This window comes from Macadamia integrifolia, chromosome 12 (genome assembly GCF_013358625.1).
Source record: "Macadamia integrifolia cultivar HAES 741 chromosome 12, SCU_Mint_v3, whole genome shotgun sequence".
NCBI classification, from domain to species: Eukaryota; Viridiplantae; Streptophyta; class Magnoliopsida; order Proteales; family Proteaceae; genus Macadamia; species Macadamia integrifolia.
The window spans coordinates 15,196,515-15,212,418 of NC_056568.1; the positions used below are offsets into that span (position 1 = coordinate 15,196,515).

The 15,904-nt window shown below is 38.7% G+C and overlaps 1 non-coding gene across 1 annotated transcript; it reads left to right on the forward strand.

The window, feature by feature from the left end:
• Positions 1–3,429: 3,429 nt before the first annotated feature.
• LOC122058544 lies at positions 3,430–3,536 on the forward strand. Its single transcript, XR_006133836.1, has one exon. It is a non-coding gene; the product is annotated as a small nucleolar RNA R71 (small nucleolar RNA).
• Positions 3,537–15,904: the final 12,368 nt, after the last annotated feature.

The window sequence follows — 15,904 nt, forward strand, 5'->3', positions numbered from 1 at the left end:
AGAAGTTTCCTCCCTAGGAATTTCGATCAAGACACCACGCTTCCGGAGGCGCAAGGACCTGTCTAGTTTTAAGAGAATCAACTTTTATTCTTCTTTATATCACATTTTACATTTTATTTAAAATTGTGCATTTGTCAACTCATGCCAAATTAAAAGAATGTCTCAACTCCAAATCAAAAGTACAAGGAACCCAGAGACTTACATATGGTCCAACACCATAAAACAGGGGCGTCTTATTTTTCAAAAGAAAGTCCAATCTTAAGACACAGGCTTGTTTCTTTCTTCTCAATAGGTTTTTATACGTTCAAAATGGGTACCTTGGTCAAAACTTTTATTTTCCACATTAATGAAGCAATCAAATAGTATGATCATTAGCCAAAAGCCAAAGTAGGACTTCATCCTTTAGCAAGCTAAAAAAAAACAAAAAGAAAAACAAATAAAACAAAGTGAAAAAAGCAGAAATTGGTTTCCCTCCCCCACATTTAAGTCATGCAATGTCCTTAATGCATGGAAAGAATTAAAAATGAAGACAATGCAAGGGGGTCAATTATGGAACTAATGTTACCTGCCAAGAACGCCTTTTTGGGCGCACTAGTGATACGTTTTTGAGTACACAAATTTTTCAGTATCTTTGCATAGGCGGGGATCTGAGATATGGCATCTGTTGGGATTTAAAATGTAATCGCAAGTGTACGGATCAGTGTAGCTACGGGTCGAACATAGGGAGAGCAGTCACTTTATTTTTTTATTTCTTTTAATAATGCGAAAGTGAACCGATTAATGGTTGTGATCTAATTCTAATTACCGTCCTAAACATATGTATCTAAAATAACGTCCTAACCATTCGTCATCTAATAATTTAAAGACGCAAGCCACACAATTAAAATTAAATAAATAAATAACTGAAAATAAATAATCCATGTAATTTAAAAAAAATAATAATAAATAAAGGAAAAAATGATGAAATAAAAATAAAGTAAAAGAAAGGGGAGAAAGCTAGAGAGAGATTCACAAGTAAGTTTCTCTACTTAGCCTGAGAGATGCATCATAATATGAGCTTCCCTACTTAACTAGAGAGTCATTCTTATAAGGGTTACTCTACTTGGTTTTAGGAAAAGGAATATAATTAAAATAAAAATAATAAATTGATGGTTCTATCGCTAGGAGGGGCAAAACCAACACATACACTAGCCATGCACCTTGGGGGAAAGGGATAGCAATAATGTAACGACTGAAATTAAAATCTTAAATTAAGAGAGAAAGGGTAGTCAGAAGAGGGAATGAGAGGGGGGAGAGAAAACTACTGAAGGAGCCTACTTGAATCAATGCTTGAACTTGAAAGCTTGGGTGATTTGAGATACTGCCAGTTCTAAAAACCAGATCTGGAATAAACCAAAACTGAAATTTCTAGTACTAGAGAAAACAAATCTCAAAAAAAAAAAAAAAAAAAAAAAAACTGAACTTGAAAAAAAAATGCTCCACGGTTCGTGATCTTGTCACTTAGATCTAAGCCTAGAACTATAACTTTAAAAATTACAACTCAATTGCATAAATCATAAACATAAAAGACTGAATAAGAATAAAAGAGTGCTTGCATTAATTGACATAAAAAACTATTACAAAAGTGATTAAAGTAAAAATAGAGAAGAACTAAAACTAAAGAGTGAGAGAGGGAGAGAAGAAAATTAAGCATAAACTAGAAAATAAACTAAGGGGAATAATAAAATAGGAGGAAGGGGCTTTTATAGGGTTTTTTTGTTGACTCCTTCTACAAGTCTTCTTTAAGAAAAAAAAGAAAATAAAATAAAATTAAATTTTGATAAAAATCCTCATTCTCTGAGATATTGTATGAAGAAAGAGAGAATCTGTTTCCATAATTAACAAATTCTATTATTTCCTTACAATATTCACCAATATCTTGCAATCTTGATTAAATCAGAAAGGAATCTCTGCATAGCATCTTCAAGATCTTGTGAGGTGGCAAAGAGAGAAAATAATCTTCAGGATTTTGTAGGAGATGATGTACCAATGAGTGGGTCCCACCTTTGGACTAGTTCTTGATTCATGTTAAGCACTTTCTCTTGTAGACTTGGAAAAAAAAAAAAAAAAAAAAAAAAAGAAAAATAAAAGTAGTACTATCCAAAGTGAGGCAAAATGTACACTTATATCCCTAAGATTTCACATATTATTTTGCTCATCAGCATCCAAAAGAGGGATGTTCACTTCTACCTTTTTGAAGACTTCTAAAATTTTATCCATGGAAGCAATCTTCTTTTTGTGTATCAAGCAATTAGGAAATGAGATAGGATGAACATAAGGACTGTTAGGGATTTACCCTTTTTCATAAGAATCATTTTTGGTTTCCTCAATCAAATCATCTTTAGTTTCAAAAGAATCTTTAGGTTCATCAGACGAACCTGGAACAAGCGGCACACTTGTGTCCTTAACTGAAGGAGAGTTAACAGGAGTAATAAATGGGGAAGATTTAGGAACACTCTGTTGGTACTCTCTATTACTCATAAGGGCATAAACAACATTACATTGGTTAGAGGGCCCTTGTTGGGTCTGACCTTGTACTATATTCAGTGGTGCATTTGTTGGTGTTTGTGAACTAACATGCTGATGATGCATAGGGTTAGGCTCTGGTTGACTGGGTAAAGTTCCTTTCTCCCTCTCACGTATAATTGAGACAACTTGAGTGAGTTCTCTCGTAAGATTTTGATGGCTTGTCATGAGGAGGGTCATATTTTTTTTTAAGTCTATTATTCTACTTGCCTCTCTAGTGTTGGTAAACCCAGGGGGTTGGTGATAAGATCGTAGGAGATGGGTCATAGGAAAACTAGTCTGAGATCCTACATTTGACCTAGGAAAAGTATTTTGGGAAAAAGATTGTTGTGCATAGGGAGGCCTTTAGAGTCCAGGTTGACCTTGATTATGGAAATTGGAAGGCCCTGCTTGGTTGCCCTGATTCTAAGAGAAATTTGGGTGATTTCTCCATCCTGGATTGTAGGTGTTACTATATGGATTATTCTGGTATAAGGCATTAACATTATCATTAGAAGCGCCCCCAGAGGTATTGAGGCATTCTTTTATGACATGTCCAGGAGACTGGCACCAAGCACAAATCTTAACCAAATTGACTGATGATGGCTCTCTAGGAACAATAGCCTAAATTCTCTTGATTAGGCTATCCAATGGGCTTCCTTGGTTACTATCCCATCCACAAAATATCCTTTTCCTTCAATGGTTCTTTCACTCTCTTGGGTTGATTCTCACTCACGGGTTTTGTCAGCTAAGTCAAGTAAGAATTCCCATGCCTTTCCTTCATTTGTAAAGGATGTGAATCCCTCAGGACACATAGACTCTATCATTTGTTTAGTTGGGTAATCAATACCCTCATAAATTATTTGACATAAATACTATAAGTCTAGGCCATGGTGAGGTCATTCTTGGAGTAGATACTTGAATCTCTCCATAAGTTTGGAAAATGACTCACTAGGCTTTTGCCTAAACTGAAGGATATCACTTCTAAGTTTATTGGTCTTGTGAGTTGGGAAAAACTTTTTAAAGAATACAACTATGAACTGTTCTCATGAGGTTATGGAATTTGTGGGTAACTCATATAACCACTTTTTGGATTGGTCTTTTAATACAAAAGTGATAAACCTAAGCTTAATAGCATCATCAGAAAGCTGTTGGATCTTAATTAGAACACATTCCTCTTCAAATTACCTTAGAAATAGGTATGCATCCTCAAAGGTCAACCCATGGAAGTGGGGCAACATAGTGATGTATTGAGATTTAAGTTCAAAATTATTACCCTGGGCTTGTGGTAGAACTATGCAGGAAGGTTGGGCTGTTCTAGCAGGGTAGAACCTATCTTTTAGAGATTTAGGTGAAGGGTTTTGATGGTCTCCCATATTGAAAGGTTTTAAAGAGAACAAACGTATAGGGTTACTATTTGTTTGATCTATTATTTCTAACCAATTCTTAGTATTACGTACCCACCTAACACTCATGTAATAGAAAACTACCCATAACTAGAGTAAGACAAGCACAAAAGAATGGAAAGAAAAACTCTTTTTTTTTTTCTTATTTGATTTTTTGATTTATTTTTATTTTTATTTTTTGCTTTTTGGGAGCTTACCGGCAGGGATCTGGGGTTGCTCAGGTCAATTCCTGAGGTACTGCTACAGGGCGAAATTTGTCTTTATCATACTATGAGACATGGAGACCTCCACTGATACAACTATTATTGCAAGTTGATCTTCTCAGAAATTCAATAAAAGAAAAAGAAAAATAAAACAAAGTAAATAAAGCACTCCGATTTACCAAAAGAAAGCAAAAAATAACATGGAACTGTCTCCCCGGTAACGGCGTCAAAAATTTGTTTGAGATTTTAAAACATAATTGCAAGCGTAAGGATCAGTGTAGCTACGGGTCGAATACAGGGAGAGCAACCACTTTATTTTTTTCTCTTTTAATAATGCGAAAGTGAACTGATTAATGGTTGTGATCTAATTCTAATTACCGTCCTAAACATATGTATCTAAAATAATGTCCTAACCATTTGTCATCTAATAATTTAAAGACGCAAGTCACACAATTAAAATTAAATAAATAACTAAAAATAAACAACCCACGCAATTAAAAAAAACAATAAAGGAAAAAAATGTTGAAATAAAAATAAAGTAAAAGAAAGGGGATAAAGCTAGAGAGAGACTCACAAGTAGGTTTCTCTACTTAGCCCGAGGGATGCATCATAATATGAGCTTCCCTACTTGACCAGAGAGTCACTCTTACAAGGGTTACTCTACTTAAGGAAAGGGGAGACAATTAAAATGGAAACAATAAATTAATGGTTTTATGGCTAGGAGGGGCAAAGCCAACACATACACTAGCCATGAACCTTAGGGGAAAGGGATAACAATAATGTAACGACTGAAATTAAAATCCTAAATTAAGAAAGAAAAGGTAGTCAGAAGAGAATGAGAGAGGGAGAGAAGACTACTGAAGGAGCCTACTTACTTGAAATTCAACCCTTGAACTGAAAACTTGATCGATTTGAGATACTGCCAGTACTAAAAACCAAATCTGGAATAAACCAAATCTGAAATTTCTAGTACTAGAGAAAATAAATCTGAAGAAAAAATAAATTGAACTTGAAAGACATGCTTCATAGCTTGTTCTTGTCACCTAGAACTAAGCCTAGAACTAGAACTTGAAAATTACAACTTGAATTGCTTAAACAATTAAAATAAAAGACTGAATCAAAAACAAAAGTGCTTGCATTAATTGAATAAAAAGAACTTACAAAAGTGCTTAAAGCATAAACCTAAAACTAGAGCTAGAGAAAGAGAAAACTAAATAAAGAGATAGAGCAACTAAAAAAAAACCCTAGAAGAAGAATGAAATTTTCCCCTCCTCTTACATGAGTTGTATTTATAGGGAATGAGGAGGTAGGGTAACAAATTTCTCTTTCCTAAAAGGGAGAAACCCACAATTGGTTGTGAGATTTTTTGAGACCAAAAGTGCTAAGGTAGAGGAGAGAGGAGAGAGAAGAGAGAAATAAACTTGGAGAAATTTCCTATAATTTTTTTTGCTTATTTTTTTTTAATTAAATTTTTTTGTCTCTTGCTTTTCTCCCTCTAAGGGATGATTTTCCTTTTTTGATTTGTGTGATTTGGACAATCTTTTGGTGATGATGTGGAGGAGAGAAGATTTGGATAAGATTTATTTCTCCCTTTTTTTTTCTCTTCTTGTGCAGGAAACCCATCCCACGATTTTCCTTGCTTCTAATTTGATGTGGAAATTTCCTCCATGCCCTTAGTGCTTTAAGTGAGTGAAAAGTATGAAATCTTCAAGAAAATTCTCCAAAAAAAGATAACTATGAGATTCGAACTTGAGACCTCTTAGTGAGCAAGGAAATTTTGCACACCATAGCTCACCAACTACACTAGGTAGTTGTTGGAAAGATATGACGCCTGATAATGCTTAAAGTCTTTAAAATACAAAACCTGTAAAAAGAGAGTAAAACCCAAGGTAGCTTCATTCTAAATATATAAAATGCATGTTTTCTTACCATAGATTTGTCACATAAATGTGCTCATCAATACTTCAGCACAGGGGTTAGGCTCTCCAGGTGTTCATAACACCATGGCTGAATTGAAATATCAAAATAAGGAGGTGCAATCAATAAAAAAAAGAAGAAAAAGAATAGAAGGAAAATGTGAAGTCACATGGAGAATGTAGCCTACTTCCTTGAGGCCTCGATCCCCATATGCTAGTAGGTCAACGGTCTACAGAAGGTATGCATAGGCGGTCCCACCCCAATCCCAAGAATCCACCTCCCGAAGGTTTTGGAAGTGGGCAACCATGCAGATATCCACCCCACCCCGGAGGTCACTGAAGAGGCACTGTGCCATAGCAAATAGAAGGAAGGAGCGGGTTATCTGTTCAATGTTACCTCAGTTCACCCTCAGGTCTGCCCTCATCCTACAGGCACTGAGCACACCTAAATGGACATGCGTCTAATCCTCTTGAATCTCAATACCTGTCAAATCCATAAATTCCTGTGCTGTCAAAGTCGCAAGAAGGGATAGTGGCCTCCCCCTAAAGGGTATACTTGTTATAGCATAAAAGCACAAGGGTGTGATAGTGATCTCGCCAGTAGGGAGATGAAAGGAATGAGTGCTCGGCCACCACCGCTCCTCCAGAGCGCCCGCCAATGCCGAGCTGAACTTCTTAGTCTCCAGTGAGGCCAATTGGCTCAGGAAAGTGGAATCTACTTGCCCTTGAACCTTGTGTGGAAGCATCTGGTACTATTCTCAGACCGCGTTTGAGTGACCGTACCTAGCCAATGTGGGGGGTGCTCCCCCATTGTGCCTCTAAAATAAAACAAAAAAAAAAAAAATACAAAAAATATGCATAACTAAAAATGAATTAAAAAAATAATAATGATTAAATGAGGGGACATACCCATGTTCCCCACACGGAGTTACATATATGGTCTCGGGTCCCATGGAGTGTTCGCCCAATGTACCAATCTGCAGGACCATCATTCTCCTGGGAGGATGTACCATAGCTCTGTCCACCACTCAGTCGGATTTCTCTTGGGGTCCTCTTTTTTCTTTCGGCAATATTTCTCAAAAATTGCAAAGAACCCTAAGAAGTTTCACAATTTGCAAAAAGGCCCGTAAAGATTTCAAATTCTCCAAATGGCCTACTCCTCAAGAACTATGAAGATCTTCAAGGAGAAGATGAACTTTGAAGAGAACTCGAAGATCTTCGGAAAAAATTTGAGGAAACCCGAAGAAATACAAAAAATTTCGAATCTTTAAAGAAACTCAAGAACCCGAGCTCACTCGCTCACGAATCGTTCCCAACTCAAGAAAATTGGAATAGGGAATGAACAGGAGGGGGGACTGTTTCACGGTTAAAAAATTTGTTTTCCCAAAAAAAAAAAATTTTGAGATTCTAATTCCAAGTTGCAAATTAAATATTCTTACCACAAAATACCAAATCCAAAATAATTTTTGTGGTAGATGAAAATTATATTACATAGAATTGGAAGGTAAAATTCAAAAGAGAAGGTGAAATACAAGTCAAAGTTAATGGGTAGGTAAAGAATTACCTCACATTAGAATGAAAGTCAAAATTTTTAAGGTAAAGGAAAATTATCACACAAAAAGGGAAAGTGAAAATTGAATTCAAGAAATTGCATCACATGAAAGTAAATTTAAGATTCCAAATCAAAAGCGAAAATTCAAGATTCCAAATTAACAAAATTCAAAATTCCAAATCAAGAGGTTCCAATCCCATGGCTCAAATTCAAGAACCCCAATCAAGGAAAGAAAGAATCTCATTGATCCGGCCCCAGATGGCCCAGTCTCTTAGAATTGGCTCTGAGTGACCTGATCTCATAGGCCAGATTCCCTAAGCCGGCACATGAAAGCCTGACTAAGGAAAATTCAAGAATCAAATAGTTTTTCTTTTGCAAGATTGAAAGAGCAGCGGATTTCTTTCTTGTAATTGACAATCCCAGATAGCCCAAATTGGTTAGAAAGAACTCGCCTGGAGACCAGATAGCCCAGATTGGTTCGAGAGAGCCTGTCTGGAGACCAAATAGCCCAGATTGGTTCAAAAGAACCCGCCTGGAGACCATATAGCCCAGATTGGTTCGAAAGAACCAGCCTGGAGACTAAATAGCCCAAGTTGGTTCGAAAGACCTAGCTTGGAGACCAGATATCCCTAGACTGGCACATGAAAGCCCGATTTAGGAAAAGTCAAAGATCAAAGTACTAATGTCTTTGCAAGATTGAAAGAGCAGCGAATTTATTTCCTACAATTGGTAGCCTAGGTAAGTCTTAAACTTTAAAGTAAAGGGATATTATCTATTGCATTTTCAACTCCATCATTGATGAGCAAGATGACAGCAGTACATGTTCCAGGTGACAAAATGTGGTCGTACTTTTTTTTGCCCTTCGGTTGTTGGCACAGGCCTCGGTTAAAGAGGGGCATTCTGTAGACACCCAATTTTGTCACCCTCCTTCGGCTATGATGACTTACGGATTTTAGATGTGATCTTTCGCTTCCGATCGATAGATGACAACTGAATGAGGTAACTATTCCCAGAAACATTCCATACCCCAAAATCCCGTGCGAGAGAAGGGTCCAATTATGACATTTCACATACGAAAGAATTCGGTCCTAGGTGATAGTATAGATGCATAGTACTCGAAATTACGATTCCAACGATATATGGTATGTCAAAATTGGACCATCGGATCTCTCGAAATATTCTCAGAAGTTACTCCATGAACACCAAAACCCCGCCCATGCGAGCCCCCACGCCTTGCCTTGAGGGCCCAAACCCCGCCTATGCGAGCACCCACACCTTACCTTGAGTGCCCAAACCCCGCCCATGCGAGCCCCCATGCCTTGCCTCGTACCCTTGCCCGCACCACGCGTGCACTAGACCAAGCCTTGTGCATACCCGACCAAGCCCCGTGCATACCTGGCCAAGTTCCAGCACCCCTGCTAGAGCTCTAGCACCCCTTCTGAAGCTTTAGCGCCCGTGCTGAAGCTTCAGCGCCCGTGTGGGAGCTCCAGTGCCCTTGTTGGAACTCCAGCATCCTTGTTTTAGCTCCAACACCCTTGTCGAGGCCCGGCACCCCGTCGGTGATCGGAATTCCCATTTCAGTGATTGATTTGGGGAAGGGATTCTCTCTTCACCCGCCTATGTATCTCACACTGCCCCACTAGCATATCCTACACTGCAACCATTGGTCCAAAAAGACATCTTTTTACCTTATTGGTAAAAAAAAAAATTACTTTTCCCCCCATTGGCCAAAGAAATTTACCCTCCACTTCATTGGTCCAAAATGTTATACTCACCCCATTGATTTAGAAAAATTACTTTTTACCATCATTGGCTAAGGAATTTTTTCTTTCCTCCCTATTGTTCTAAAAATTCTATAAATAGCCCCCCTCCCTTTGGTTTTTCACACAACCCGCCTCTTAGTGAGCACCCCTTGTAGAGAAGCTCTGCCCTCTTTCTTCTCCTTCCCCCCTTGAGGTTTTTCAAGTCTTCGGAGAGATCTTCATAAGATCCGATGTGTTCTTCGGATCTTCGAAGTGTTGTTTGGGCCTTTTAAATTCTTCAATCCTTTGCCTTCTTTGAGTGAGATTTCGTGTTGGAAAAGTTTTCCCTTAGTCTCCCATCCCTTTTTGAGGTTCTTCAAGTCTTCGGAGAAATCTTTGTGAGATTCTTTCGAATCTTCAAAGTGTTCTTTGGGCTTTCGAAGTTCTTCAACCATTTAGGTTTTAACCCATTCCTAGCGGAAGCTCTGCTCGAGCGGTTCCTCAGCCTAGCCCTCCCATAGCCTATCCCCAGCGGAAGCTATGCCCAAGAGCCACCTTAGCCTAACCCTCCCATAGTCTATCCCCAGCAGAAGCTCTGCCAGAGTGCCACCTCAGCCAAAATCTAGAAGTAGTCTATCCCTAGCGGAAGCTTTGCCAAATTTCCACCTCAGCCTAAGCCCCGAAGTAGCATTCCCTAGCCGAAGCTCTGGCAGAATTAAAACCCCAAAGTAACCGTTCCTAGTTGGAACCCTGTTCGAATATTATCACAGTCAGCATTTCTCGAGAATGGAAGTTGGAGGTCAAGACCATCTTCCCCTGAGCTGGGAGAATCCACAAGAAAGTTCATACTAGCATCAATCAGGGGGTACCCCTAAATCTCTGGACCAGATTAACTTTCGGGCCATTTTCTCAGGAATTGGGTCCACCCCGGGTCCTAGGCCCATAACCCTAGGTGGTGACTCCAAACCGTTTTGCATGATCCCAAACCCTATATTGGACCATCATCAAATCATCTCAAATGACGAAATTTATACTTCTGCCAAATAGGCCTTCACGTATCTCTGAGCGGTGATACGGTGGTGCAGGGTAAGCACACACGACACACCCCTCCCTCAGGAAAGAGAAAGAGAAATGACGGAATGCATAAATTAAAGTCCTTTCCCCCACCCCCCAAAGGGGGAAGAGAGATCTTATCTCTAGCCGTTACTCTCACAGGTTTCCTATTTGGTGTAAATTGGGAGAGATAGGGAGATAAAATAGGAAACTTTTATTCTTTTTTTCAAATGTGGGCAGCCTCCTCTCTTGGATGATTTTCCACGATTTGGACAATCTTCTAATTTATTTAGAATTTCCATCTATGCCCCTATCTTTAAGTGGAAATTAGGAGAGAGAATCTTAATAAAATCTTCAAAAAGAGAGAATCGCCCAAGGTGAGAAGGTGGCATCCAAGGTGGATCCCTCCTACTTTGTTGGCATCTGGAATATTCTTTTGTACTCATGGGACAACTACAGATGGGTTGGGACTGCATCTCGGTTCTATTCTGGTCCATGATTCTTTTTTTTACTTGAAAAGAATAATCGTGTGTACGGGTGTCTAAACGAATGTGTACTTTTAATGCAACACGTCCATCTTGCTCAGAATTTTATTTTCTTCGCAACCACGAAAAGAAACAGGACCTCTTTATGTGTAGAATTGGAGATATGGTGTCCGATGGTCTTTAAGGCCTTGAAAATACAAAACATGTAAAAAGAGAATAAAACCTAAGGTAGATCAATTTTAAATATGTAACATGCATGCTTTACTACCTAAGATTTCACACATAAATGTGCTCATCAGAATCCCCACACTTAGACTTTGCTAGTCCTCGAGCAAAACGAAAAGAATAGGAAGTAAACAACAAAAACCTAACTCACTTTCGTAGGAATCACAGTTGCCCTTAGCAAATGCAACAAGCCTTTAAACCATTAGGTCACTCCTAGAGGACAAGTTGTGTCTCGTGGGTGTTTGCATTGATTATACACAAAAAATTCAAAAAAAAAAAAAAAAAAAAAAAAAAAAAAAAAAAGAAATCCCAACCTTGGCTAAGGGTAAGGGCCATACCGATCCAGAGCAAAGGTAATTCTCTTACACTTGATCTAGGGACCCCCACACTTGAATTTATATTACCCCATATCAATTTCAGGCACAAGCATAATTCTTAATTCGGAACTCACCTTGTCTCTTTCAAAACATCGTTATCTGAAGGTAAAATCACTTGTGAAGTAATAGGGAACCAAGGACTAAGGCGTTGGAGTGTTTTCGACAAAACATGTTACCAAGGCATTGATGGCATTTGCACATACTTTCTTGTTGTGTGGTTTTTTTTGTTTTTAATTTTTCAATTTTTATAATAAACTCTATCCTATTCAATTATTGTTAGCCTGAATGACATGGTGGAGCAAACACCAGACACCCAAGTTATTATGTTGCTTCATTTTTTGCATATGCCCACATAGATAGTGATGGTAGAGTTCTTTCAGAAATTTATTCCTTAGAGTTTTGATCAAGACACCACGCTTCCTGAGGCGCAATGCCCTATCTAGTTCCAAGGAATTCAACTCTTATATCACTTTCTACACTTCATTTAAAATTGTGTATTTGTCAACTCATGCCAATCTAAAAAAATGCCTCAATTCCAAATCAGGAGTACAAGGAACTCACAGACTTACATATGGTGCAACATCGTAAAACAAGGGTTTCTTATTTTTTAAAAGAGAGTCCCATCTTAAGACACATGTTTGTTTTTTTTTCTCAACAGGGTTTTTATGTGTTCGGTACCATAATCAAAATTATTACTTTCATATATTAGGCAACCGAATGGTATGATCATTAGCCAAAAGCCAAAGTAGGACTTCATCCTTAACAATCTCAAAAACAAAAAGAAAAAACACAAAAACAAAGGGAAAAAAAAGCAAAAACAAAAAGAATTGGTTTCCCTCCCCCACACTTAAGTCATGCAATGTCCTCAATACACGTAAAGAATTAAAAGTGAAGAAAATGCAATGGGGTCATACCAGGATAAGAGTTAGTCATTTATGTAAAGAGGTTCATAGAGATCCATGACCTCTTCTAGAGTAGAAGATGGCAACTCAATAAAGGGCTTCAATCATTGACCATTGACCTTAAAAATTGCACCTGTGCTAGGGTTCAAAACCTCAACACCACCATGAGAAAAAACAGTCTGCACAACATAAGGACCATCCTAACAGGATCTCAACTTGCCTAGAAAAATATACAACTAAGAATTGTAAAGCAAAACCTTATCACCAGGCGTGGAAGACTTCCTCAGGGTTTGTCTATTATGAAAACCTTGGAGCATCTCATTTGTAAAACTTTATTGTAAAATAATGTTGCCCCTGTAAAAAATAAGATAAATGATCCAATTATCTATCCATTTTAGAATTTCTTTGTGAATGGCTTCCTTCATCACTGGGTTAGTTTTTCTCTGGGTTTCATTGAAGGTTTGGACCCCTCAATGAGGTGAATATGATGTTGAACAATAGAAGGGTTAATTCCTTTGATGTCAGCCATGGTCCATTTTATGACTTATTTTCTTTTAGAGGCTCGATCAACTCCTTCTCCTGATTGGAGGTTAAATTAGAAGTAATGATGACTGGAAGAGTGTAATTCTTACCTAAGAAAGCATACTTAAGATTGGAGGGCAACTCTTTCAACTCATGCTTAGGGGGTTCAACAATGGAAGGCTTCGGCATTAAGGTAGATAAGGGTCCAATGGGCTCTAAAGGTGGTTGGAGACTACAAATCTCAGACATAATTCCTTCATCAAAATCACTCAATTGTTACATACACTCTTGAATTCTAGAATTAAAATCAATATCAAAATGTTTCAATGGAATCTGGGATTTCCTGGAGCATATGAACTTCTTCATCTAAATGAGGTTGCTTGCCTTACCTAAAGACATTAAAGTCCACTGAAGTGTTGCCAAAAGAAAGTTTCATAGTACCATTCTTGGAGTTAATTATGGTGTTACTAGTGGCAAGGAATGGTCGACCCAGAATGATTGGTATCTAGTCCCAAATGTTGGCAATTGGTTGGGTGTTTAAATAATGAAATCAACAGGGAATAAAAATTCCCATACCTTAAGTAAGACATCTTCAACCATCCCTTTAGGAATCTTAACAGATCTATCTGCCAATTGAAGAGTAGTTCCACACGAATATATGGAGTCTTCTCTACCCCCTCGATAATGCGTAACCATAAGCCAAAATCTGGTAGTACTTTCGATCTCTGATTTGAGGCCTGTCACAATAGTTCAAATTAGATCGGATTAGGGTACGGGTGTAACATTCTCCCCACCTTACAAGAATTTCATCTTTGAAATTGAACCTACCTGGAAAATCAAACAATCCAGGATACTGCTTCAATATCTCATCTTCTCGCTCTCAGGATGCTTCCTGTTCGGGGTGGTTCATCCATTTCACCTTGACAAAGGAAATGGTGCGATTACAGAGAACATGCTATTTTCGATCAACAATCTTCTCTGAAAACTCCACGTAGGAAAAATCCTCATCCTACTCATAGGGTATGTAAGTCAAGACATGAGTGGGGTCAGGAATGTACTTCCTCAACATAGAAACATGGAAGACATCATGTGTGCCTTTCAACTCTGGCGATAAAGCTATCTGGTAAGCTACCAATCCGATCCTCTCCAGTACATCATATATTCCCATAAACCTTGGACTAAGCTTTCCCTTCTTGCTGAACCTCATCATCCCTTTAACTGGGGAGATCCATAAGAACACTTTGTCTCTAACACCAAACTCCAAATGTTTCCTCCTAACGTCCGCGTAGCTTTTCTGCCTGGACTGAGCTGCCTTGATCATTTTTCTTATCACATTCACCTTCTCGCTAGTAGCCTGTATCAAGTCTAGACCCAAAATATGCTGCTCACCAACCTCATCCCAATAGAGTGGAGTTTAGCCCTTCCTACCATACTGTGCCTCAAATGGGGACATTCCAATGGTGACCTGATAACTGTTGTTGTAGGAGAACTCAATAAGGGAAATGTGCTCGTCCTAACTATAACTCATATCCAAGGAACATGCTCAAAGTAGGTACTCTAATGTCTGAATAGTCTTTTTCGACTGACCATCGATCTGCTGAAATCCAACTGTGTGCCTATAGCCTTCTATACACATGTCCAGAACTTGGAACTGAACCTGGGATCTCTATTAGAGATGATACTAACTGGCACACCATTCAATCTAATGATGTTATCAACATACAACTTGGCCAACTTGTCCATAGAAAATGTGATCTTAATTGGGATAAAGTGAGCTGCCTTGGTCAAGCGGTCCACAACTATCCAAATAGCATCTATACCCTTCTGTATACGGGGTAGGCCTATGAGGAAGTCCATGGTAATATTCTCCCATTTCCACTCTGGAATAGGTAGGGATTGTAACAACCCATGGGCCTCTATCTCTCAGCCTTAACTTGTTGGCATGTGAAGCATCTTGATGCATACGTGGCCACATCATTCTTCATTCCCTTCCACCAGTAGGACCCTTTGAGGTCCTTGTACATTTTAGTGTTGCTGGGTTGAATGGAGTATGGAGAGCTATGTACCTCTCTCAAAACTGTCTCTCAAATCACCATCACTGGGTACACACAACATCCCTTTGAACTTGAGAATTCCACTTTCAATTACAGAGAAATCCGGTCCTTTTGAGTTCCACCTTGGTATTCTGCTATTAGCTTCTGCAACTCTGTATCAGTAACCTGAGCTGCAGTGATCATATCCACAAAACTAGGTTATACCACCAATGTCGATAGTGACAAAGTGACACCATATACTAATAGTTCTAAGTCTAGTTTCCTGGCCTCCGCTAGGAGATACTCATTGGTGGTCAGTGATGCAAGAGTCAGTGACTGGGATTTCTGACTAAGTGCATCAGCTACCACATTGGCCTTTCTTGAGTGATTGTGGATAGTACAATCATAATCCTTCATCAGCTCTAACCAATGCCTCTGTCTCATGTTAAGCTCTTTTTGGATAAAGAAGTACATGAGGCTCTTATGATCATTGAAGATCTCACTCTTCTCACCATATAGGTAGTGTCTCCAGATTTTTAGTGCAAAAATCACAGCTGCTAACTCCAAATCATGGGTGGGGTAGTTCTTCTCATAATCCTTCAACTGACGGGATGCATAAGCAGTGACTTTCCCATGCTACATCAATATGCAACCCAATCCCATCTTGGAGGCATCATTATACACAACCATACCACCTGTACTGGTCGGAATAGTTAAAACTGGAGCTGATACCAACCTTTGCCTTAGCTCCTTGAAGCTCTTCTTATAAGCATCAAACCACTCAAATTTTACACACTTTCGTGTGAGTCGGGTCATTGGAGTGGCAACATGGGAGAAGTTCTCGATAAACCTCCTGTAGTATCTGGCTAATCTCAGAAAACTACGTATGTCTGCTATACTCTTGGGAGTCTTCCATTCTAGAACTGCTTTCACCTTGCCTAAGT